We start from the raw sequence: 25,180 nt of genomic DNA on the forward strand, positions 1-25,180 counted from the left end.
TATAGGAATTATGGGTAAGTCTTTTGCTCTTAGGTGTGAAAAATAAATGAATTTTCAGAGACAGAAAAGTTAACCACCTTAAGATTTATGTGAAAGTTACTACCCCATTTCTGGCGTGCCTAGAGTTTGTGACTTCAAAAATTATCTAATTTTTTAAACTTTATATAGACTGCTTATATGTACCAAAAGGAAGATAATTTGGGAAATGTGGGTCAGAGATGAATTAGAGCTATATTGGCATTAACAAATGTATTTGACTTGAACTTGGAAAGAGAGATTTTGTTCTATTGTGGTTCTTTTGTGTGTTTTATATTCTGTCCTTAATATCAGAGATATTGTAGAAATGCAAATCATTCACCATTATTGATATATAGAGGAAAACAGTTGTTTTTGTTGTAAGTCAGAAAAGAAATGATTCATGGTCTCATCAGTGGGAATATTACAGCTAGTGGAAATAGTAGATGGGGGGCTATGATAGGGAAACAGATCAGGTAAGGGCATGTAGTCATATTTGGGGAATAGCTATTGTGTAGTTTGTCAGTGGAATAGAATATATGTAGAGGAGAAGGAGGGAGATAAAACTAGAAATAGAGATTGGGCTTTGAATGTTAGGGTAGGAAATTTAGATTTTATTCATTTTTGTTTGGTTTGGTTCCAAGTTTTTGAAGAAGTGACCTTGTTTGCATTAGATGAGTATATTAGGTAGGTGGTTAGAATGGATGATCTATAAGATAACTTTTAGTACTATGAATCTGTGACCTGTGATGAGGTTGGACTTTAGACATGTCATCTCTATGGTGTCAGCTTGAGAGATATGGTAATTAAGTCATAAGGTTTATAGCTTAATACAGTGGGTGAGGTCACCAAGTAGGAAAGGTTAGAGAAATAAAAAGAAGGCTGAACTTTGAGAATGCATGCATCTAGGGAGTGGTTCTTTTCTGTATCTCTTCCTTTTTCACCCCTTGGAATTTAGTTTTGAGGAATCCATGTGGTTTTGTCTTAGAGTTTCCACAGTTTGGATTTTATTGGTAGTATCCATGTGGTAAGCATGTTATTCTGTTTTCTCTTCTGTTCATTGGTAGTTGGATCTGGAGGCTTGATCATATTCTTATTTGATTTTTTTTCTTTTTTTGATTCTGTTTGTTTTAGTGGAGAGTAGGTAGTGATTTGTACTTAATCAGGAGGCATATAGCATGTAATATCGGGTTGTCTGTCCTTTTTGATATTAGTAGACGTTGATGACTAATGTCTAGTTCCATTAACTCATTAAGGTTTGCAAAATGGTGATATTCTTCTTCTTTTTTTTTTTTTTTTAAAAGATGACTGGTAAGGGGATCTTAACCCTTGACTTGGTGTTGTCAGCACCATGCTCACCCAATGAGCAAACCGGCCATCCCTATATGGGATCCGAACCCGGGGCCTTGGTGTTATCAGCACCGCACTCTCCCAAGTGAGCGACAGGCCGGCCCCAAAATGGTGATATTCTAATTCTACCATTCCTTCTTTACTTAGCTGAAATAAGTCTATAAAGTGAAACTTCACTTCATCTTCTATTTTATTACTTGTTGGTAGATACAGTTTGTATAAAAGGTAGGATAAATGTATGATTTGTTCACTTTATCCATTTTCAAAATAATGAATTGATTAACTAGCATCCTCTAGTGGTGACCAATTAATATTATTATTAACTTATGAATTTAAACACATTTGATACTTTTATTTCACTGAAATTATTGTCTTCATTGGTGTGCAGATTGTACTGTCTTGTCCACTGGACTTCTAAGTCCTTTTGACATACCCAAGTAGTCTAGTAGTCTAGTCTAGTAGTCTAGATATGACAAAATGTTCCAGGCTCATCTTGGACATTTCATACCCAGACCTGGAGTTAGCCACTTCTCCAGGGTGCCCTTGGCATTAAAGGTACTCATTGCTTTTGGGTTGGTCATTGTTTTTAGACTTTTTCATTGGACAGATCTTTTTAAGATAAAATTACTTCAGGAGTTCATACTGATACTTTGAATTCTAATTGTTAAAACTCTGGTCTTATACTTCCATCTCCTTTTTTACATATTGGGAATCTTGGTTTTCAATGGTGCCAGAAATGATAGAATTAGAACTTCACATAAGTACTCACTTGTTTCATCCCGTGGGGCATACGTACCCCTCAGAATACCAACAACAATGTGGTTGATTAAAACAGGTTAATATTATTTAAACAACTTTATGAAGGTATACTTGACATACAGCAAACTACACATATTGAAATTGTACAGCTTGATAAGTTTGATGTATGTATACACATGAAACAGTTGTCTCAGTCAAGATTCTGAATGTATTCATTGCCACAAAAAATATTCCTCTACCCCTTTGTAATCTTACCTTTCCACACCTCCCTTTTCTCACCCCCATCTCCAGGCGTTTTGTCACAATAGGTTAGTTTGCATTTTCTAGAATTTTTTGTAAATGGAATTGTATAGAATGAACTCTTTTTCATCTGTGTTCTTTCACTCAGCTTAATTATTTGAGATTCATCCATATTGTTGCATGAATCACTAGTTCATTCCTTTTTATCGCTTAGTAGTAATCTATCGTAGTAGTAATCTCTATCGTAGAAATATACCGTAGTTTTCTTTATTCATTCACCTATTGGTGGACATTTGGGTTATTCTAGTTTGGGGCTATTACAAATAAAGCTGCTGTGGACATTCATGTATAAGTCTTTATTTAGGAGTGAATAGCTGGATAATATGGTAGGCATGTGTATACTTTTTTTATGCTAAACTGTTTTCCAAAGTGGTTTTACCATTTTACATCCCTACCAACAGTGTGTGAGTTCCAGTTTCTCCACACTGTTGCTGATACTTGTAGTGTGGTTAGGCTTTTAAATTTTAGACATTTTAATGCATGTGTAGTGGTATCTTATACTGTAGTTTAATTTGCATTTTGCTAAGGACTAAGATCCACCATCTGTGTGGTTTTTTTTTTTTGGTGAAGTGTCTCTTCAGGTCTTCTACTTTAAAAAAAGTTGTGTTTGTTTTCCTTCTATTGAGCTTTGAGAGTTTTTTATTCTGAATACAAATCCTTTGTCAGCTGTATGATGTGCAAATAAGCTCCCAGTTTGTGGCTTGCGTTTTTATTCTTTTAACAGTGTCTTTTGAAGAAGAGAAGTTCTTAATTTTGATGACTTCCAATTAATTTTTTTTATGGATCATGAATATTTTCAGTGACTCCATTTTATCTTTCTTGTGACTTTTTAGCTGTAAATCTGCTATATTATTTTAGTGATTGCTTTAGGGTTTACAGTATACATCCTTAACTTATCACAGTGTACCTTCAGTTGATATTATACTACTTTATTTATAACATAAGAACTTTACAATAGTCTACATTCATTTCTTGCCTTCCAGCCTTTGTGCTGTTGTTGTCAAACATTTTGTTCTTACATATGTTTTAAGCTCCACACTACGTTGTTGTTATTTTACTTTCAATAGTTAAATATCGTTTAAAGTGATTTAAATAATATTTACCTCTGTTGTTATTATTTCCTGTGTTCTTCGTTCGTTTGTGTAGACAGGTTTTCATCTGGTATCATTTTCCATCTTATATTTACCACTTCTTACAAAGTAAGTCTGCTGGTGGTAAATTCTTTCAGCTTTCGTATATCTGAAAAAGTCTTTATTGTCATCTTCATTTTTGAAAGCTATTTTTGCCATTTATTAATTCTAGGGTGACAATTTTTTCCCTTTAAATACTTCAAAGATGTTGCTCTATTGTCTTCTAGATTGCATTGTTTTTGATGAGAAATATACTATCATCCTTCTCTTTGTTTCTCTGCATATGTCTTTTTTTCTCTGGCTACATTTAAGATTTTATTTTTTTAATCAGTGGTTTTGAGCAATTTGACTATGATGTGCCTTGGTGTAATTTTCTTCATGTTTCTTCTTTTTGGGATTCAGTGAGTTTCTTGGATCTATGAGCTGATAGTGTATTCATGTAGTGGAATACTATACTATATGCATAAAATGAGTGAACTAGATAGATCCAGATTTATCAACATGGATAAATTTTTAAAACAAGGCTAATGTGGGGGAAAGCAAGTTATATGTAAAAGCCTAGGCCAGTGTGATGCCATTAATGTAAAATTTTAAAACACAAAACATATATTTTTATGGATGCAATCATATGTATCAGAGTTTTTAAGGGTGACTATCAAGGATTCACACCAGAGCCAGGATAATGGTTAACTCTGGGGAGGGAGAGATTCAGGGGAAGGCAATCTTTAGATATATCTATGGCATTCAATATCTTAATAAAATGTATCCGAAGCAGATATGACAAACATTTTATCTATATTTACATACGTGTCTAAAGTATGTTTCATATAATGATATATATGTATCACTGATTTTAAAATGTCAATATAGTTCTTATAGCTTCTATTGCTTCATTTTACTAGATATAAAATAACCCCTCCCACATAAATCTCACTCACATGCTTAGTTACATTTCAGTAATCTACCAAGTAAATGTTATTCCCATAGATGTAGGACCTATTTCCTTAAAATATAGTGACCAAAACTTTCATAGTACTCCCTGAGATGCGACTCCAGTGAGACTGTCTGATCTGTAAGAGTCACTAGTTAATTTTACTTTTGAGATATTCCAGAAGACACATTGCAGGTTTCATGGCATTTAATTCAAGTAAGACGTCATACTGGGTAGTGTCCCTTTCTTATCCTTTCTTTTTTAGTAATGCACTTGTTACGTATCTCACCAAATAAGAAGCCTTTGTCTTGCTGGCATCTGATTTTTTTTTTTTTTTTCTTTTGACAACCAGCCTGTCTTCTATGTCCTGAATTTCATTTTATCAACTTTTGAAATGTTGCCAGGTAGGTGCCCCTAGTTGAAAAAGAAAGACCTATAAATCATTAAAGATAATAATATACAGGTTTTTCTTAAATGTGCTGCTGAAGGGCAATAACCCCTTTAGGTTGGTGATAGTAGCTCTTACACAGCAGCTTTTTTCTTCCCTTTTTAATGGTAAGAAGTAAAATATCCCTCTGTCAGGACCAACTTTTATTTGGTGTCATTTGGTTTCATGCTTCTAGTCTTAATGCATTAAGATTGGTGTGTTCCTCATAGCTTTTTTTTTTTTTTTTTTAAAGAAAAAAGGAAAGGGGAGAAAGAAGGGTAAGGAAAAGCTAGTCAATATTTTTGTCATCCAAAAAGAATTTAGATCATTGTAATGTAACATTTTTAATACATTAGCAGATTTGGAAAACTTGTGGATACACACGTTTCTTTACAAGTAAAACCAAATCTACAACATTTATTAAATATGTGGTAATTCTTTCATTTTGGTGATATTTTTCTTTTTGGAGGAAGCTATAGTTTGACACAATTTTCTTGTTACTCTCAACTACATAAATACTTTGGAACAGTATTTTAGGATTTATCTTTCCCATATTTTTAAGGCTTTTACATACTCAAGCTCAGACTACTGTAGTTTATAAAATTCCTTGTTTTCTAACCAGATTTAAGTTAGTAAAGCTCTCCCTTTCAACAAACACCTATTGTGTAATAAGCAGTGGAGAGATAATAGTGAAACAAAACAGAATGTGTCCTGCCCTCATGTAGAAACAGCTAAGAAACTAAGTGGCTTATTTTTCATTATATTTTTAAAGCTTTCCTAAACTAAGTTTCTGAGAAATGCTCTCTCCCAACTAATGTATTGTAACTGGCCAGAAGGGGACATATATTAATGAGACAAAGGGCTTTGGTTTCTTCAAAATATTCTTGTGACCAGATGCTGGAAAAATATACAGTGGGTTTCTTAATAAAGTTTTGGCTTGGAAATATATAAATACTTAATGAAAACAAAAATGAGTGCTCCTAATGTAGGCTGGTCTATATATAATAGCATTTCCAAAAGTAGAGCTTTTGTGGGTAGTCCCCATTAACTTTCCTTCCATGTCCTCACCACGTATTCCCCTTAACTTACTCCTAGGCATACCAAGAGGAGCAATTTACAATAAAAAGAATTCTGTGAAATGTAATTGTGGTCAAACAGGCCCTTGGAAGGTATGGAGGGAAAGGTTTGTTGTTCCTGCTTTATAGAACTTCTAAATTCAGAGAGAGCAGTCTAGTATAGTAAAAAGAACATATACTTTAGAGTCCAACAGACTTTAATCCAATCCCAGTCCTGCCACTTATTCTCTGTGACCGAGGGCCAGTTTGTTAACTTCTCTGTACATCAGTTTTCCTGTTTGAAAAATGAAGATAACAGTCCTTCACAGGAAAATTGCATATCAAAGGCCATCACTACTCATTTATTTTATTTGTTCAGCTAATTTATTGGTGGAGTACTGGATTCTTTAATGGTTTCTGCTAGTGTTAATAATTGATGAACATTGTGCCAGGCCTCATTCTGCTGTCAGACTACCCAAGTCAGGATATGATCTGCATTATAACAGTCAACATCTCTAAAAAGAGAATGACCAAATATTGTAAAAAATGACTGTTATTTAATAATAAGGATAGAAGAAAGAAGGTGTAATATCTTTATTAGAATATGATTGATTCACTGGTTTTGCCAGTAGCAGTTATATTCTCATCAGATGATACTTTTGAACAAATGTAATGATTTGTTTTTTATTTATGTGAAGTGAAAATGAAGCTTCCTAGAATTTACTGCATGGGAAATAGTCTTTCTTCAGATTTCGTACCAAAAACACCCCCAAAACAAAACCAAAATACCCATGTAGTTTGAGAGTTGATGTCAGATTGCTTCTGTCCTGGGAACCTAAAAGCACGAACACATTTCAATAAGGCTGCCTTTCTCTTTTGTACCTTTGAAACGACTGTTATGGATATATTTATAAGTAGACTATTATTAACCTAACTATGGCCATTTGCCTTTTACTGACTAAGTCCAAGGCTTACATACCAGAAAGGGAAGTAGTATTTGGAGACAGTTCTTGACAAACGAGCTACTGATTTGCATCCATGGTATATGTAATTTAAAGTCAGTCATCAAAAGATTACATATCTGAAAATTTAATTTTTTGGTGGTCGGCTGGTACTGAGATCCGAACTCTTGATCTTGGTGTCGTGACACTTCACTCTATCTAACCAACTGAGCTAACTGGCCAGCCCTGAAAAGAATTATTTTAAACAATACCATCTTCTAGGGGGTTGCTAGAGGAGCAAATTACATTGTTTATAGTCTGTAGGGGAGGGAAAGGAGAGACAAAAGCTAATATTTGTATATAGGTGAAAATAAGCATCTAGTAAAAGTGGGTCTAAGAGTTGGGATTCTTGGATTACAAAAGTTCAACTCAGACTCGTAAAAAAGATGATTTGTTGGCTCACATAACCAGACATCAAGATGGATAGAAGTAGAACTAGCCTTAGATATATCTGAAATTCAAGACTTGAATATTATCAAGACTCTTGTGGGCTTTTCCTGCAAGTTGTGTTTTTTTGTTTGTTTGTTTGTTTTTTATTGTTTTCCCCGCATGGTAGAGGCAGCTCTCAGTCTATGTATCCTTACAGCTCTTCTTTAACCAAAGATGAAAGGGGACCTCTCCCAGCTCATTTTCAAAATTCCTAAGTCTTTTTTGGGTGTTGGGGGATGTGATCTACTTGCCAGAATAAGATGGGAAGGAACATTGGGAAGGCACAAGTAATAGCCAACTCAAGTGGAAATTGAACTTAGGGAAGAGTTTGCTGCAGATTCTACAGAGCCGTGTTATCAGATTCATTCCATTCCTGACTCACATGAACAACTTCTACATGTGATGGAATTGTATTACCTTTTTTTTTTTTTTTTTAATTTTCAGACTGTAACTCACATAGCTGTGGGAGAAATTTAGGGCTCATGGAAAAATGTGCATCTCTTATCTCTTTATTCAGGTCTCACTCCTAAAGGCAAGGATCTTACTGCTCAGAATTGTAGTGTAATTGTACACTCTAATCTTCAGGGGCTTTATTATAAAGTAAGGTGCCAGTAAAACTCACTTCTTGATTAGGATGTAGGATATCCTATGATTTTAGATTTCTGCAATTACAACAAATTAGGCAACCCCTCTGTCTTCTTCTTCCCTCAGGATTCCAGGTGACCCTTATTCTGGTGTAACTTTTAATTTGTCTGATTTTACAAAGGAAAGTCTGTATCAATCCTTAGTCACATTTTAAAAATTACATCACAACAGTACAGCCAGATGGCATTCTGACACTTGCTGTAATTATTCTAGGACTTTTTCTAAAATAGCTGGCTCAAATAGAAAAGTCATCTTTTTCCCAAGTATGTTCATGTCATTTTTTCTTGGTTGTGTGTTCTAACTGTTGCACTTATTTTAACATCATAAAACCAGAATGGAGGATTTAACTGTTCCAAAATTTCCCATGCATTTCTCCATGCAAGTCTCATTTCCTGATATAAAGACCTACTCTCACAAATGAATTAGTATAATTGTACATTTATGATGATGCCTTACTTATTAAATAGTGACATTCAAGAAATTGTCAGAAAAGGCATTCTTTTATAGGTCAAGAATATACTTATTTTGAAAAAAGTTGAAAAAGAATGGTAACTATTTAGCCAATTTCAGAAGAATGTAGTTTAAATAGCATTATGGACTTCGTATTGACTCACTAGAAATATAGGGTTTAGTTTTTGAAGAGGATGGCAAAATGTATAAGTACTTGATCCTACTATGTAAAGTTATAATTTTACACATGAGAAAATAGTACAATATACTGTAGTTTAGTTTTAGCCTAGTTTACCATAATTAAGCTGAGAAAATGTAGGCTAACGAAAACGTTGCATAACTTATTATTGTGACTCGGTATAGACTTGAGCTTTTGAAAATGTTCTTGTGCTTTTCAAATCCTCCTAAAGTATAGCCTCAGATCTCTATACCTAAGGGAATATAATCAAAGGAGTCTTGGAGGAGAAGAAAATGTCTGTCAACTGTTTGCATTTGGACTAAGAAGATTTTACAGGAACTTTAATATTGGAATCCTGACACCTGAGCATCAAAAGAGAAATTTTCAATAGGCCATTGATATAAATTAGTCAAAAGTCCATGTAGATCTTTAAGACACTTCTCTAGTTCTCCACTCCCACATCTATTTCCAACATCAGAGAAAAAAAGGAAAAGAGGGAATTTTGAAACCTCTTCATTTTCCTCAATAAAGAAATGAGGCCCTAATAAAACTCTGCTTTTACAAATCACTGGTGTCAGGGAAACAGTTTAAGAAATCCCTTACTATTGGCAGATAAAGAATCATTTCCTTACCACTAGAAAATAAAAGGTACATTCTTCTCCCATTAGTTGCCTTGTAGAATACATAAGTGAGACACTGTGGGGTCTAAACAGTGAAAGGATGGAGCTTTTCCCTTGTTTTTATATTTTGTGTTGTCTAGCTGTGTCATTTATGTTGCACCACCACATTCCATCACCTCCATCTCCAGCTAGATTTAATGATAGTAAGTTTTATTTGTCTTCCATCTAATGGAACTTTGCTTGAGCCTATTTCTTTTATTTTAATTTGGCTTGGGATTTAATTTAACTTAAAAATGAGGCAGCAAGGTACAGGATCCATATTACAAGATGTTTTTATTGTATAACCTCATAAGACAACTGCACAAAAAAGTGTTCAGATAACAAAATATTTACTTTCTACTATGGAAATTTAAAAATTATACTAATGACATTTATAATTGGCCATGCTCCTAAATATAATTCTTTCCTTTATTAAGAAGGTTTAATGAGTTTCATTTCTTGTGTGTGTGTGTGTGTGTGTGTGTATGTGTGTGTTTAACTTGGTTTCTTTGATTTGGCATTAGACAAGTAAAACTTAAATCTCCTTTTTCCACAGTCAAACTTACATACATTTTGCATGGGCTTTTTTATTCTCTTCTCTGAATAAAGTAATGCTGAGTTGCAGGGAAAATTGGTTAGACATGGTACCATTTGTTAGGTGAAACTCAAGTTGTATTTCAGCTTTATAAATGAATTATCTTCACTTGATTTGAATATCTGAACCTAGTTGGATTGGGAAACATTATTTTAAAGCAGTCATGATAAATGACTTACCTTAAATAAGTAGTAGTATATTGCTTTTTTTCTGTTTAAAATTACCTGTAGTTGTGGGAGTATAAAGCATCTTACCTAATGCTGATATGGTTATAATGACAGTTACTCATACATTTTCAGTGTCTTCAAGTAAGACAGTTGACTTTAAATTGTAGCAACTAGGAAACCATTGAGGGTATATCACTTTTAGTTGTGATTCTTGCCTCATTTTTCAAGGGTGTATGTATAAAATGCCAAATTACTCTCCAGAAATTTTGTACCAATTAACACCTTTAATCACTAGTATAACTTTTGCCAAGTCTATAAGAAAAAAAGAGAATAGCTCAAGGTTTCCATTTATTTTATTAGTGTAGTGGAGCACTATTTCTTTTGTTTCCTGATTTTGTGTTCTTTTTTTAAAATTAAGATTTTATTTACATATAATAAAATTCACCCGTTTTAAGTGTACAGTTTGACTAATTTTGCTAATTATATATAATTGTATAACCACCACCACAATCAAGATGTAGAACAGGTCTCTTACCCTAAAAAGTTTTTTTTTTTTTTGTCTTTTTCGTGACGGGTACTCAGCCAGTGAGTGCACCGGCCATTCCTATATAGGATCCGAACCCGCAGCGGGAGTGTCGCTGCGCTCCCAGCGCTGCACTCTCCCAAGTGCGCCACGGGCCTGGCCCAAGTTTTTTTTTTTTTTTTTTTTTTTTTTTTTAACTTCTCAATATACATTGTAGTTGATTTTTGTATCCCTTTACCTGTTCCTCTTCCCCCCCTCCTTCCCTTTCTCCCCAAAAAGTTTCTTTCTACTTCTTTGCAGGTGGTCTCCTCTCTCACCTGCAGCCCTAGGCAATCATTAACCTATTTTCTGTCACTATAGTTTTGCCTTTTGTAGGTAAAAGTCATTTTCTAGATATTTGTCTTTTCAAATAAATGGAATCATATAGTACACAGTCTTTTGTGTTTGACTTCTTTTACTTAGCCTAATGTTTTGAGAGTCATCCATCTTTTGTTTATTAATATTTCATTTGTATTAATGAGTTGTATTCTATAATGTGGATATATTAAAATTTGTTTATCCATTTATCACTTGATGAGCACCTGGATTGTGCTGAATTTTTGGTTGTTATGAATCATGCTGCTATGAACATTTGTGTATAAGTTTTCACGTGGATATATATTTTCATTGCTCTTGGGTAAATACCTAGGAGTGGAATTGCTAGGTTACGTGGTAAATATATGCAGAACTTTATAAGATATTGCCATACTGCTTTCCAGAGTGTTGGTACACTTGATATTCCTACCAGCAATGTATGAGAGTTCAAGTTGCTCCAATTTTTTTTTTTTATAACCAAGAAAAATCGAAAGTTTAATACCAAATAAATAGTATTCTTTGTCAATACATTCTTTATTGCTTTGATATGCACTACAGAGATCCAAAGGCAGGAACGTATTTGGTGTAGTATTTGAGGAACAGCAAGGAAGACAGTGTGGCAGGAACAGAGTTGAGCACGGAGGTGCAGGGCCTTTGTAGGCCATTGGAAGAACTTGGCTTTTACTATTAGTGGTTGAAAGGTGCTTCAGGGTTTTAAGGTTGCTCCAAATTTTCATGCCACTTATTACATATTTTCAATCTTTTTTTTTTTTTCTCCATGAACTCACATTTTATTGGAGTAGAGAAACATGCCCATGTTAAAATATATTGTGATTAGTGCTAAATATGTCAATCTTTTTTAACTTTAGCCATTCTAGTGGGCGGGTAGTGAAATCTTATTGTGGTTTTAATTTTCATTTCTCTGAATAGTAATGTTGAGTATCTTTTTGTGTGCTTATTAGCCACCTGCATGTCTTTTATAAAGTATGCAAATATTTTGTTCATTTTTAATTGGATTGTTATTTATTTATTTGTTCTGGATACAAGCCCTTTGTCAGATAGGTGTTTTAAAATATTGTCTCCCATCTGGTGGCTCACTTTTTTTCTTAACATAAGAGCAAAAGTTTTTAATCTTATGAAGTCCATGTCATCTTTTTTTTCTTTCATAGCTTGTACTTCTTTGTGTCCTAAGAAATTTTTGCTTAACCCAAAGTCACAAAAATTTTCTATGGTATTCCGCACCCCCCTGAAAGTAATAATTTTAGCTCTCACATTTAGGTCTGTGATCAACTTTGAATAAATTTTGTGTGTAGTGTGAGGTAAAGATCATGACTCATTTTTCTCCACATGCATAATCCCATTATTCTATCACCACTAGTTGAAAAAGCCATCTTTTGCCTCCATTTAATTACCTTGGCCCCTTTGTTGAAAATCAGCTGACATATAGATGTGGGTCTATTTTTGGACTCTCTATTCTGTTTTATTGACCTGTATGACTATCATCATGCCAATACCACACCATCTTGATTTCTGTATCTTTAGAATAAGTCTTGAAATCAGATAGTATAAGTCCTTCAACTTTGTTCTACAAAATTGTTTTGCCTATTCTAGATCCTTTGCCTTTCCATATAAATTTTAAAGTCTGCCATTGAGTTCTTTTAAAAAGGCTGCAGGATTTTGACTGGAATTGCACTGAATCTAAAGGTCAATTTGGGGAGTTTTCCCATTTGGACAGTATTAAGTCTTTGAAGTTATGAACATGAATCCATGAATGTGGTGTATTTCTTTTTATTCAGGTTGTCTCTAATTTCTCTTTGCAATGTTTTGTAGTTCTCAGTGTATGGGTCTTGCATACCTTTCGTTAAATTTATTCTTAAGTATATTATTTTTTCATGCTATTTTATTTTAAAATAAATTTAAATTCTAAAAATGTAATTAAAAAATATCTTCTAATTGTTCTTAGCTAGTATATAGAGATAGAGTTGAATTTTGTACATTGACCTCATGTACAGTACTTTGCCACATTCATTTGTTAATTCTAGTAGATTTTTTGTGGGTTCCTTAGGATTTGTTACATGCATGATCATATTATCTGTCAATGAAGACATTTTAAGTTCCTCTTTCCTCATCCATATGCCTTTTATTTATTTATTTACTTATTCTTTTTCTTATTGCATTTGCTAGCTACTCTAGTACACATGCTATGTTTTCCTGATGAATTGCCCTTTTGTACATATGAAATGTCTTTATTTCTTGTATAAATTTGGTCTTGAAATCTGTTTTCTCTTATGTTCTTTTAACCATTCCAGGCTTTTTATGCTTACTGTTTACATGGTATATTCTTTTCCATTCATTTACTTTTAACCTATCTATGCCTTTATGTTTAAAGTGCATCTCTTATATACCACACATAGTTGGGTATTGTTTCTTTATCCATTATGACAGTCTCTGCCTTCTAATTGGAGTTTTTAGTTCATTAGTCTTTAATGTAATTAGTGATATAAAGAGGTTTGGATTTACCATTTTATTTTTGTTTTCTGTCATTTCCTGCTTTTTGTTTTTATGCTCCTCTTTTTTGCCCTTTTCACTTTTAGATTATTTGAACTAAATTTTTACCAAGATGGGAAACCTTATATTAACTAATTATTATGTTCTTAATGATCTCTAGATGTCTGCTGACATAATTACTTTGATGTTTGGATATTGTTGACTTATATTTAAGTAGCAGAAACTTTTTCTCCCTTGCAGCCAGTGGATATTTAGAATATTTATGGGTTTTGAGGGATGTAATGAGGTTGCAAAATAAATTTAGCAGATTTAGAAAGCCTAATGAGGGCCGAGCCCGTGGCGCACTCAGGAGAGTGCGGCGCTGGGAGCGCAGCAACGCTCCCGCCGCGGGTTCAGATCCTATATAGGACTGGCCGGTGTACTCACTGGCTGAGTGCCGGTCACGAAAAAGACAAAAAAATAAAAATAGAAAGCCAGGCCGAGCCCGTGGTGCACTGGGAGAGTGCAGCGCTGGGAGCCCAGTGACGCTCCCGCCGCGGGTTCGGATCCTATGTAGGACTGGCCGGTGCACTCACTGGCTGAGTGCCGGTCACGAAAAAGACAAAAAAAAAAAAAAATAGAAAGCCTAATGAATAAAAGTTCATTTACTGTTAGAGTCTGACCTGCATTTTCTGTTGTTTCGTACATGGGACAGAAGTCCTCTGAAGGAAATCAGCTTTGTCTTATTCCTCTTTATATCATGTAGTACCTAGGTACCCAGTAAAAAAACTGTAGAAAGAATAAATGGTTTGCAGGTGGCTCTCATGTTTTTCTTTCTGCTGTAAAGCAAATCACAGCGTCTGTGGGGAGCAACTCTTGCAATCTTTAACAGCCTTTTGGTGGTATTTACCCCTTCTATATGCTTCCTTTTATCTCTCTGAGTGGAAAGAATGGCAAAAAAGTTCAAGAATGATGAAGTGGAGGGAAGTTTTATTTTATCATCTCTGAGTACTACTCTGTTTCTTGAAACTTTGTATATATTGTTTAAAACATTGTCTGAGAATAACAAGGATGAGTCCTGTAGATTGTTCTCTGGAAGTATAGCAAAAGTTCAGTAAACCAGCCACCATTGAGATTATGCATTACATGCCTTTTAACCATGGGTTAAAAATCTTTTTGCACTCACTTTCTAAGATTATGCTTTATCCTTTTTTTTGAACTTTTGAATATTTGCAATGTGACCATTTTTGTTCTAAAGTTGTATCCAGCCACATATATTTTTTAAAACTTATGAAGAGCTGCTTCAGATTGTCACTACATGTTTGAAGTCTTAAAGATTCAATTAAGAGAATTTTTTGTATATTTACAGACGAGATAATAAATTTGGAAGTGTGCTTAGATTTAAAATTTTATCTAGTTATCACAGTGGTAGGAAATTAATATGTCAGTGATGAACTTCTGAAACCAAACTTCTGAATAAATATTCTTACAAACAGGCAAAAACTAGTATCTTCTTAAACTTAGCAGGTGCTCTGTCTATATGTAGCTTAAGATCTGATTAAGGTTTGTAATTTGAAAATGTAAAAGATAGTGCCCATTTAGACTAAAGTTCCAAGGGCAGTAGTTTTAAGATTGGTAAGTTCTTTGAAAAATGTATCCTGAACACATTACCTGCTCATTTTTTTACTCATACATTTATCACTTTTTTGTGTATATGTTATTGGTTGTAGTTGTTATTTAATAAATGAAACATTTCAGAGTTCCTTTTCAACTTGAAATTCCCTGTTGACCCCCTGTCTAGTGATAAATAGCTTTCCTGCCTGATATTCACTTTATTATATCATTCACTGAAAGCAGTATATTCTCTAAGAGCAGAGCAGGTATTTTGAGATAGGGTGTTGGAAAAGAAGTATGTAAAACCACCTTTCTAGCCTCTTTCTCAATTAGATCTTGGCAGTTTCTTGTTCTCTGGTTTGTTTCCTTGGGGGATTTGTGACCCAATAAAAATTGCTGTATATAAACAATCATTTTTGCTTTGTCAAAGTGGGGCCAGTTGATGGAAGGCAAGGGCTAGGTTTTCATTATTTTTATTGAATGTTGTAAATGGTACTTTTCAGATAGACTTTTTTTTTTGGCAAGCGCAATTGACATTTCTTGTCTTCATCACTTTGATGGTTAGTTTCATCCTTTTTCCTGAGGTGAAACTGACAACAAGCAGAGCAGAGTTCTCAAGGAGAGGTTCAGAAATCAGGATCCATGTGGAGTAACAACTTGTAGTTATTTGGTAGGAGGGGGTAGTATTACTCTTGAAATATTTTTTCATGGAACCCTGTAGGTTCAGGAAAGCCTTTTATTCCCCCTGGGATGATGTATTGGATATAAATAGAAAAAGAAAGAAACTAAGAATGGACTGATGCCATCCTAGTTCTAAATCCACTTCATGGTTTTCTTATGGCTACCTTCCCCCAGCTCCCACTACTAAGATTTTTGCACCATTGAATCCCATGTTAGTTCTGCTTGACTTAGTAGGCTTCCATTCTTCAAGTTGTTTTCCATTAGGTGTTGAATTCCTCAGTAAAATGCTAGGCCACAGACCATTTTCCAGTATTCAACCACATTCTGCATGACTGTCTGATTACTACCTTGTATCTTCACCTTGGTTCAAGGTTTCTATCATAGCTGAAGGGAAAGGAAACAGGCACCTCATTTCACCCAGTACAGTTTTTAAATTCATATCCCAAAGGAGGATTTAAAATCCTCCTGCCGTGTAATATACACTTGAAATTTTAGTTGTGGAATAACAGGTGGCTTCCCTAACATGGCTAATGAGCTGGGGTTGAAGCAAGTACATCCCTCTTTACCTGGGATTTTATAATTTGTAATTATCTCTCTTTCTATATATATATTTTTAGCTGGTAATGTAAAATGTTTTATATTGTTGTTTGGTCTAAAAGCAAAATTCTTCAGATCTAAACCTGGGGTGGTGGTTTCATCTCCTTCCTCCAGGTAACTGGCTTTTCAAGTTGGAGAAAATAAGGATTCTTCTTCAAAGAGTTGCAGATGTCATTTGCTGGTAGAAAACAGATTTGGGAAAAAGTAAAGTTTAGTCATCAGATAAACCCATGCCAGGTGTTTATTAGGCAGCCAGCTTTTCCTTCTTAAGTGAACTATAAAGACGTGGTGATTCACCCTTTTGTTGGCCATAGAAGAAAATCCTTGTTATTTCTTGCTAGTAGCTTTTGAGCCTACCCCCATTTCCCCAGGTGTGTCTGGAGCAGACATTGCCAGCTAATTATGATCACCCTGCTCATTTAGAGCCATTCTGCTCTCTGCATCATGCCACCAGGCTCCAGTACCCAAGAGCCAAGGCTACAGTCCTGTGAACACCCACATATAAAAAAAAATCCTTGTTTGCAATGTTCGATGTTTCTATTGTGGGTGATTTATTTCATTTCCTTTACTGCTCTGTTTACCACAATTAAAAATCAGGAGTAAACTACAGTATTTGCCACTGCATTTTTTTCAAATATGTTTCCAAAAACTTATCCTGCATCTAAAGTGTTTGTATTATGGTTTGAAAACCTATCATGAAATACGTAGAATAAGGATTTGTGCAGCTTGTTGTAACTATTTTATTAAAAACTTACCTTAAACAACATTGATTTGTTTTAGCTTTTAGAGTATTTTTACGTATTCAGAACTTATTACCCTCAACTAAATTCTATTATATCGTGTGCTTTATTTATTGAATAGTATTTTTCTGTACATTACTATTTTAAAATTATTTTCAATGCACATATAATAAAAATACATAAAATATTTATCCCCAAACTTGCTTTGTAAAATTAGGATGTGCTGCTTATATGTCAACAGATGTGTTCCAGATAACAGAACAGGAAAACAACAGAAACAAAAACTGATAAATGCAAGAGCTATACACCAGAACACGAGTAGGAGCCAATATCTCACAATGAGACAATATTCTCACTATGAGAATTTCATTTCAAATAAGTGAAAAATTAATTGCCCTCAGTAATGTAATAAGATAAATTTTTGAGAGAATGAAATGGAAATAGTAAGCATATACACTTACAGATTTTAATACAACTTTTTAGTAAATACAACACATTTTACATATAGCATCCTCAGATTATGGTGCAATAAAATTAGAAATAAGCAACAAAACATAGCAGGTTTTCAACTAGATGAAAAAAGGAAATGCATACTACAAAAAACTATACTACTTGAAAGACACGAAAACCCCTTTTCATCAATTATTCAGCTCATAAGGCTGGCACAGCTAAATATATAATTTTTATTCAACTTTACATTCCTATTTCAACAAGAAAAAATATAATTATAAATATATTTTTAGTCATATATATGTGTACATATATATGAGACTACTAATATCAAAAGAACCTAAGAAAAGAACAATAATAGAGTAGAAAAATTAAGATAGAAATTACTGAAATGGATTATTTTTTAATAAAACATTAGAAACTAGACTACAAAAATTTAGACACTACACACTAGGTATTTTGAATAAACTAGTTGCAATAGGAAACACAAGAATTTGATGGAATTGGTGGTGAGTATTATCAACATGTGATACCTATGCCATAGAAATAGCTAGTGAACACTGAAGTAAATTGAAGGCTGCCCAGATTATTTTGTGAGGCAAACAGATGGTGCATGCTAAAGCCAGAACGTATAATTGAAGGCATTCTTGTTGATGAACACAGATGAAAAAACTCTGAGAATAATGTAAATAGAACACAGATTAAAAGGTACTGAACATTTAAAAACAATATTCACCATGACTGCATGGGATTTAGTTGTAGAAATTAAAGATTGGTTCAGTATAAGTCAAACTATTAACATAATCCATTCCATAACTAGGAGAAGTAGTAAAACCTGGGATAGGATACTATTCTAGGCACTGGGACGATGCAAAGATACATATAGGAATAGAATTCTTGTACTCATGAGTTTATAATCTTGTAAATTAAAAAAGAAAATTAGTGAAAATCATGATATTCTTGAAATATTTGAAAATATTCCAAAAATATTTTATAAAAAACCCATTCCTGACAACCCTGAAAAGTATAAGGAAATATAAGGGTTTTTCCTATGTATTTGTAACTAAAAAGTCAACATTAGTCTAAATGGAAAAGTAATCTTCCATTAAAAGATTAAATAATTTTTTTTTTTATATTCTAAGATGATGTTGTGGGGCGAGGGGAGGAAGGGCACAGGGAGCAGGGGTGGCCCACTGCTGGCTCCGTCATCACTGGCTTGGTTGCAGATGGTGGGGGGTGTGGCTGAGGCCCACGGGGTGAGAGGGGAGGGCCTCATGGCTCAGGGGCCTGGGAGCTTCCCCCAAAATTAAATAAAATTTGTAATAGACTTCAGAGCACTTCTTTGACTCTGTATTGGTTGGTGTTTCCTGGGTTGATCCTCACGTTTGGCTGCCAATAAATCACAAAATTTTAAAAAGTAAATAAATAAAACAGTAAATTCTCTCATCAAATTTAGCCATTGTATAAATGTAAAAAAAAAAAAAAGGTGAGGTACAGATATATGCAAGAAGGAAATTAAACAATCACAATGCAAATAATTGTTATATATTGAGAAAATCTAAAGAATTCAACAGCGTGATTGAATTTAGAAAAGTTGCAAACTTTAAATTAACAAAAGTACATTACTGTATTTTAACAGTAGATGATACAGCAATAAATTTACACCTATTTACAGTGGTACACATTGAATAATGTGTGTGTACGTGAACAATAAAACTTTAATAGCAAGTAAAAAAGAAGTTCGAATAAATGGAAAGTAGTACCCTGGCTAATAGGAAAGTCAAAAATATTAAAATCCCATGTTTCCTATATTAATTACTAGATTTAATATTTATCCAAGATACCAACGTCTTTTTTTTTTTTTTTTTTTTGGTGACTGGCCGGTAAGGGGACGCGAACCTTTGACCTTGTTATCAACACTGTGGTCTAACCAGCTGAGCCAACCAGCCAGCCTCCAACATAATATCTTAAAGCCTTGACACCAGCAGCAGCAGCAGCAACGGCACCTGGTAGCTTGTTATAAATGTGGAATCTTAGTTCTTCACCCTAGACATACTGAATAATAATATTAAGATCTTAAGATCTCCAGGTGATTCCCATGTACATTTGAGATGCATTGTGTTTAAGGGGATAGTTCTTGGGTCTTGTTAAAAATCAGAGTCAGCTGGGAGCGTTTAAAAATACAAATTCTACCACCATCCACCAAAAAACAAAAACACCACAACAAATTCTTAGGCCTTACTACAAGCTTAATGAAAGAGTGGTTAAGGTTTTGTGTTTCTTTTTGTAAAGCCCACCAGTTCTGATGTGCTAAATTTAGTAGCAGCTGCCTTAAAGAATGTGATAAAATGGCAGTAAAGTGTATATGAAAAAGTTGTAAAGGTGGAAGACAATTATTGGTTGTCACTTATTATTGGGTAAGTTTTGGTTAAAAAATAAACTACTAAACCTTAGAACAAAACAGCAGTTCCAAAAACTGATTCATGGTTTATATTGCTATAAACCAGTACTGCACTGCATATATTATAGGAATTTCCAGATGAATTTGAGTTAAACAAAACTCTGATATTAGAAGAAAAATAGGAAAGAATGAAATTTTTTCTGTATTTGTTTGATAAGTGATTAATATGGGACCTATTTGGATAAATGGAAAAGTTATATAAAATATCAAGGGCGGAGGGGAGAATCTGTATGAAATAAAATCAGAAAAGGGCCTAGAATATTGTAAACAGTTGGTATTTTGTAGTGATAATTTGTTTTTAACATCTTTCTTGAGACATAATTTACATATCAAATGTAAAGCTACACAACTATGCCAGTTGTCGAGTAAGGTAAATCATAACTAAGCCAAAATGTTTCATTATTTTAGTTATACTAAAATTCCATTTGTATGGTCAGGGCTAGGGCTCAGACCCTTCAAACCATTGTAAGATTGGGTCACCAAACCCCTCACACGCAGGTCCACAAGCTCTAGGTAATTGGAAAATATCCCAGGAGCCATTGGCAGACGACAGAGCTCAGTCAGCAGCAGCGGAGGCAGCCTCTTGGAGGGCCCCCGGGGGCACTGGCAGCAACAGCCTCCAGAGGCAGTATCAGTAACCCGGGGGTGGGAGTGTCATGGATCAGAGCCACTCATCCTTTATACTTAAGTCCATAACCCAGGACACCTGGGTACACATGCACAATTACATTAGACAATAACCAAGGAACACCTGGGTGCACGTGCATATTTACATCAAATGCTTGGCAAGATTCTGAACATGTGAGAGGCCCTGACCATTTTCCTGTATTTTCCCAACACCAGAAAACCTACCCATTATAGTTATGTAATTTGGTGATTTTTAGTAAATTTATAGTGTTAATGCAGCCATCATGACAACCCAATTGTAGAACATTTTCATCATCCCCAAAACTTGCCCATTAACAGGTCCTACCCCAACTTCGGGCAGCCACTGAAATGCTTTGACTTTATATATTTGTCTTTGCCAAAAAATTCATATAAATGGTATCATACATTGTGTAGTCTTTTATGTCCAGCTTCTTTTACTTAACAATGTTTTTGAGGTTTATCCTTCTGTTAGTAAGTAGTTTGTTCCATGATTTATAGTTTGTTTATGCATTCGCCTGTTGATGGATTTGACTCTTTTCAGTTTGGGACTATTATGAATAATACTGACACATGTAAGTCTTTGGACAGATGTTTTCATTTCTCTTGTGTAGATACTTAAGAGTGGAGTTGCTAGGTCATAGTTTAACTTTTTAAGACTCGGCCAAGTTGTTTTCCAAAGTGGATGTGCCTTTTTACATTCCCACCAGTAATGTATGAGAGTTCCAATTTTGATTGGGATTACACTGAATCTGTAAGTCAGTTTGGGGAGAATTGCCGTCTTAACAGCATTGAATTTTCTAATCCATGAATATGAAATGTTCTGTTTATTTAAATCTTCTCTAATTTATCTCAGCAGTGTTTTGTGGTTTGCATTGTGCATGTTTTGTACTTCTTTTGTTAAATTTATTCTTTTATGTATTTCATTCTTTTTGATTCTGTTGTGAAATGGAATTGTTTTCTTAATTTCCTCTTCAGATGGTTAATTGCTAGTATATAGAATTACAATTGATTTTTATGTATTGATCTTGTGTCCTGCAATCTTGGTAAACTTGTTAGTTCCAGTAGCATTTTTGTGTATTTCCTAGAATTTTCTACATAGAAATTTATGTCGTCTACAAATGAAACCAGTTTTATTTCTTTTGTTCCTGTTTGGATGCCTTTAACTTTTTTTTTTTTGGCTTTTTGCTTTGTTCCACTGGTGAGAACGTCCAGTAAAATTTGAATAAACATGGCAAGAACAGACATCTTTGCCTTGTTCCTGATCACAGGAGAAAGCATTTATTCTTTCATTGTGAAATAAGATGTTAGCTCTGTGTTTTCAATAGGTGCCCTTTATCAAACTGAAGAAGTTCCTTCCTACTTCTAGTTTGCTGAATGTTTTTATCATGCGTTGGATTTTATTGGATATTTTTTCTGTCTATTGAGATGAACATATGGTTTTGTTCTTTATTAACAATTATATGTTACAGTAATTGATTTTCAGATGTTAAGCCAACTTTGCATTCTTGGGATAAACCCCACTTGGACAAGGTATATTCTTTGAGTAAATGTTTTGAATTACCAATTCAATTTCTTGTTACAGGTTTATTCAGATTTTCTATTTCTTTTTTTAAAAATAATATTCTTTTTTATTTATCATTATACAGTGTAATTGATTTTCGTGTCTCTTTACCAATTCCTCCATTTTCCTCCTCCCTCTTCCCTCTCCCACTGCCAGATTTTCTATTTCTTCTTGAATCATTTTAAGTAATTAAAAAAAAAATAAAAACAACCCCACAGCATTTCTTGTCATCTGCTAACAGCATCAGGATAATCAAAACAATAGAAACAAATGTTTTAGAACTATACTGCCAACAAAGGACACCTAAAAAGACAAACTGTATTGCTTTCTAAGCAATTTTTCACTTCACTGATCATTTTTAGTTGGAAACTCTTTGTAGCCGAGTAATATTATCTCCTTTTAGCATGATGCAGTTGTTTTCTTGACTTTGTTTTAGAATGAATCTCTTCTACATTATCTAATACAACATTCATACACTCATCAAAACCAATGATGTAGCCCTCTCTCCAGAGCTACACCAGAATCTGTGATCTCTGCACTTTCTCTTGTGGTCACCCCAAGGGCTCATGGGTTGTGGGTCTGCGTTCTCCTTCCTCAGGCCTGCTCTCTGCCAGCACCTTTGCCCCCCACGTTTTCTGGCCTGAACTGCCTAATCCTGATATCCAGCATAGGATACAGTTGGTTGCACTATCACTTTCTCCACTTTTTGGCCCTGGCCATGGTATGCCATGGTGGAATCTCACAAAGACCACACTCCATTTTCAGTAATTTTTATCTTTGTAGGAATTTTCCTGTTTCATCTGAGTTTTCTGATTTGTTGGTACAAAGTTGTTCTTAATAGTCCCTTGTAATCCTTTTAATTTGTGTAGAGTCAGTAGTGATGTCTCCCTTTTCATTCCTGATTTTGTTCATTTGTATCTTTTTTTTTTTTTTTCCTTGATCAGTCTGGCTGAAAGTTTATCAACTTTTTTATCTTTTCAAAGAAACAACTTTTTATTTCATTGAGTTTCTTGATTTGTTTTTCTGTTTTATTGATTCAATTCTGATATTATTTTCTTTTGCTTGCTTTGGGATTAATTTGTTATTTTTTCTAGTTTCTTTAGGTAAAAGCTTTATATTACTAATTTGAAGCCTTTACTTCCTATATGGCTATCTAAAGGTATAATTTTTTCCTAAGCACTGCTTTAACTGCACCTAATAAATTTTGATATATTATGTTTTAATTTTTATATAATTCAAAATATTTTCTAATTCCCCTCGTACTTTTCTCCTTTGATCCATGTGTTACTTAGAAATGTATTGTTTAATGTCCTAATATTTGGGAATTTGCAAAATTACTTTTTATTACTTGTAATTTAATTCTTTTGTGGGCTGAAAAAATACTTTGATTTTAATCCTTTTTAATTTATAGAGATTTGTTTTTTGATCTAGCATGTGGTCTCTCCTAGAGAAGGGTTTATGTGTACTTGAGAAGAATGTGTATTCTGCTGTTGTTGGGTAGAGTATTCTATAAATGGCAGTTAGATAAAGTTAGTTGATGGTGTTATTCAAACTTTTTGTATTTTTGCTTAATTTGTTTAGTTGTTCTTTGAGAGGGGTATTAAAATCTCTAAATATAATAGTTAAGTTGCTTGTTTCTCCTTTTATTTCTGTCAAATTTTGCTTAATGTATTTTGGGGCTCTATTTTTAGGTATGTGTATATTTTTAATTGTTATTTTTTCCTGATGTACTCTTTGATCATTATGAAATGTTTTTCATCATCTTTAGTGATATTTCTTGTCATAAATTCTACTTTGTCTTATATTAATATAGTCTTTTCAGCTCTCTTATGGTCATTGTTTGTATGGTATATCTTTTTCCATCCATTTCCTTCAAACCTATTTTTATTTTTTAGTCTAAAGTGTGTCTTTTGCACATAGCATATAGTTGGATCTTGCTTTATAAAATTGTTGAACAATCTCTGTCTTTTGATTGAAGTGTTTAGTCCATTCACATTTAGTGCAATTATTGATATGATTGAGTTTACATTTACCATTTTGCTGTTTGTTTTTTTATATGTTTCTTGTTTCTTTTGTTCCTATATTCTTTATTTCCTTATTTTGGGTTAAACAAGTATTTTTAATTGACTACTTTAACTCATTTATTGATTTTTTTAATCCTCTTAGTTTTTGAGTTATTTTCTTATTGATTGCTCTAAGGATTGCTGTATGCATCTTAACTTCTGAACAATCTATTTTGGGTTAATGCTTAATTCCAGTAACATTCAGCAACTTTACTCCAATATATCTAAATTCCTTCTCTGTTTGTGCTATTATTTTCATATATATTGTATCTTTTTATGTTGTAAACCCAATGATGTATTTTTCTATTTACCCAGATGTTTATATGTCTAGTGTCTTTCATTTCTTCCTGTGGATTTGAGTTACCCTCTGGGATATTTCCTTTCAGACTAAAGGAATTATTTTATTATTTTCTATAAGGTGGGTCTTCTGGCAGAAAAAAATTCTCTTAGTTGTTGCTTACCTTGGCATATATTCATTTTGCCTTCATTTTTGAAGGATAGAGTCTTTTTTTGCTGGATATAGAATTTTTGCCTGCCCCACTGAAATATGGCATTCCACTGCTTTCTGGCCTCCATTATATCTGACAAGAAGTCAGTCATTTATTTTATTGTTACTTTTCTTATTTTTCTCTTTGTCTTTGATCTATATTTGACTGTGAAGTATCTAGTGTGTATCTATTTGTATCTATACTGCTTGGGATATTTTGGATCTGTAAATTATTTTTCAGCAGATTTGGAAAGATTTTAACCAGTATTTCTTCAAATGCTTTTTCTGTCTCTTTCTCTCCTTTCCTTCTGATACTTTTGTTGCATGTGTGTTGGTACACTCAGTGTTATTGAGTAGATCTCTGAGGCTGTGTTCATTTCTTCAAAGTTTTTTTCTCTCTGTTTTTGAGACTGTATAATTTCT

At 33.7% G+C, this 25,180-nt stretch overlaps 1 protein-coding gene and 1 pseudogene across 4 annotated transcripts in view; one reads left to right on the plus strand and one right to left on the minus strand.

The window, feature by feature from the left end:
* The window catches only part of NLK (nemo like kinase), a 156,285-nt gene that overhangs the window by 40,385 nt on the left and 90,720 nt on the right, over positions 1 to 25,180 (plus strand). The gene's annotated exons all lie outside the window — the stretch shown is intronic.
* LOC134386796 (small nuclear ribonucleoprotein E-like) lies at positions 22,566 to 22,937 on the minus strand (annotated as a pseudogene).

Source organism: Cynocephalus volans, chromosome 10 (genome assembly GCF_027409185.1).
Source record: "Cynocephalus volans isolate mCynVol1 chromosome 10, mCynVol1.pri, whole genome shotgun sequence".
Taxonomy (NCBI): Eukaryota; Metazoa; Chordata; class Mammalia; order Dermoptera; family Cynocephalidae; genus Cynocephalus; species Cynocephalus volans.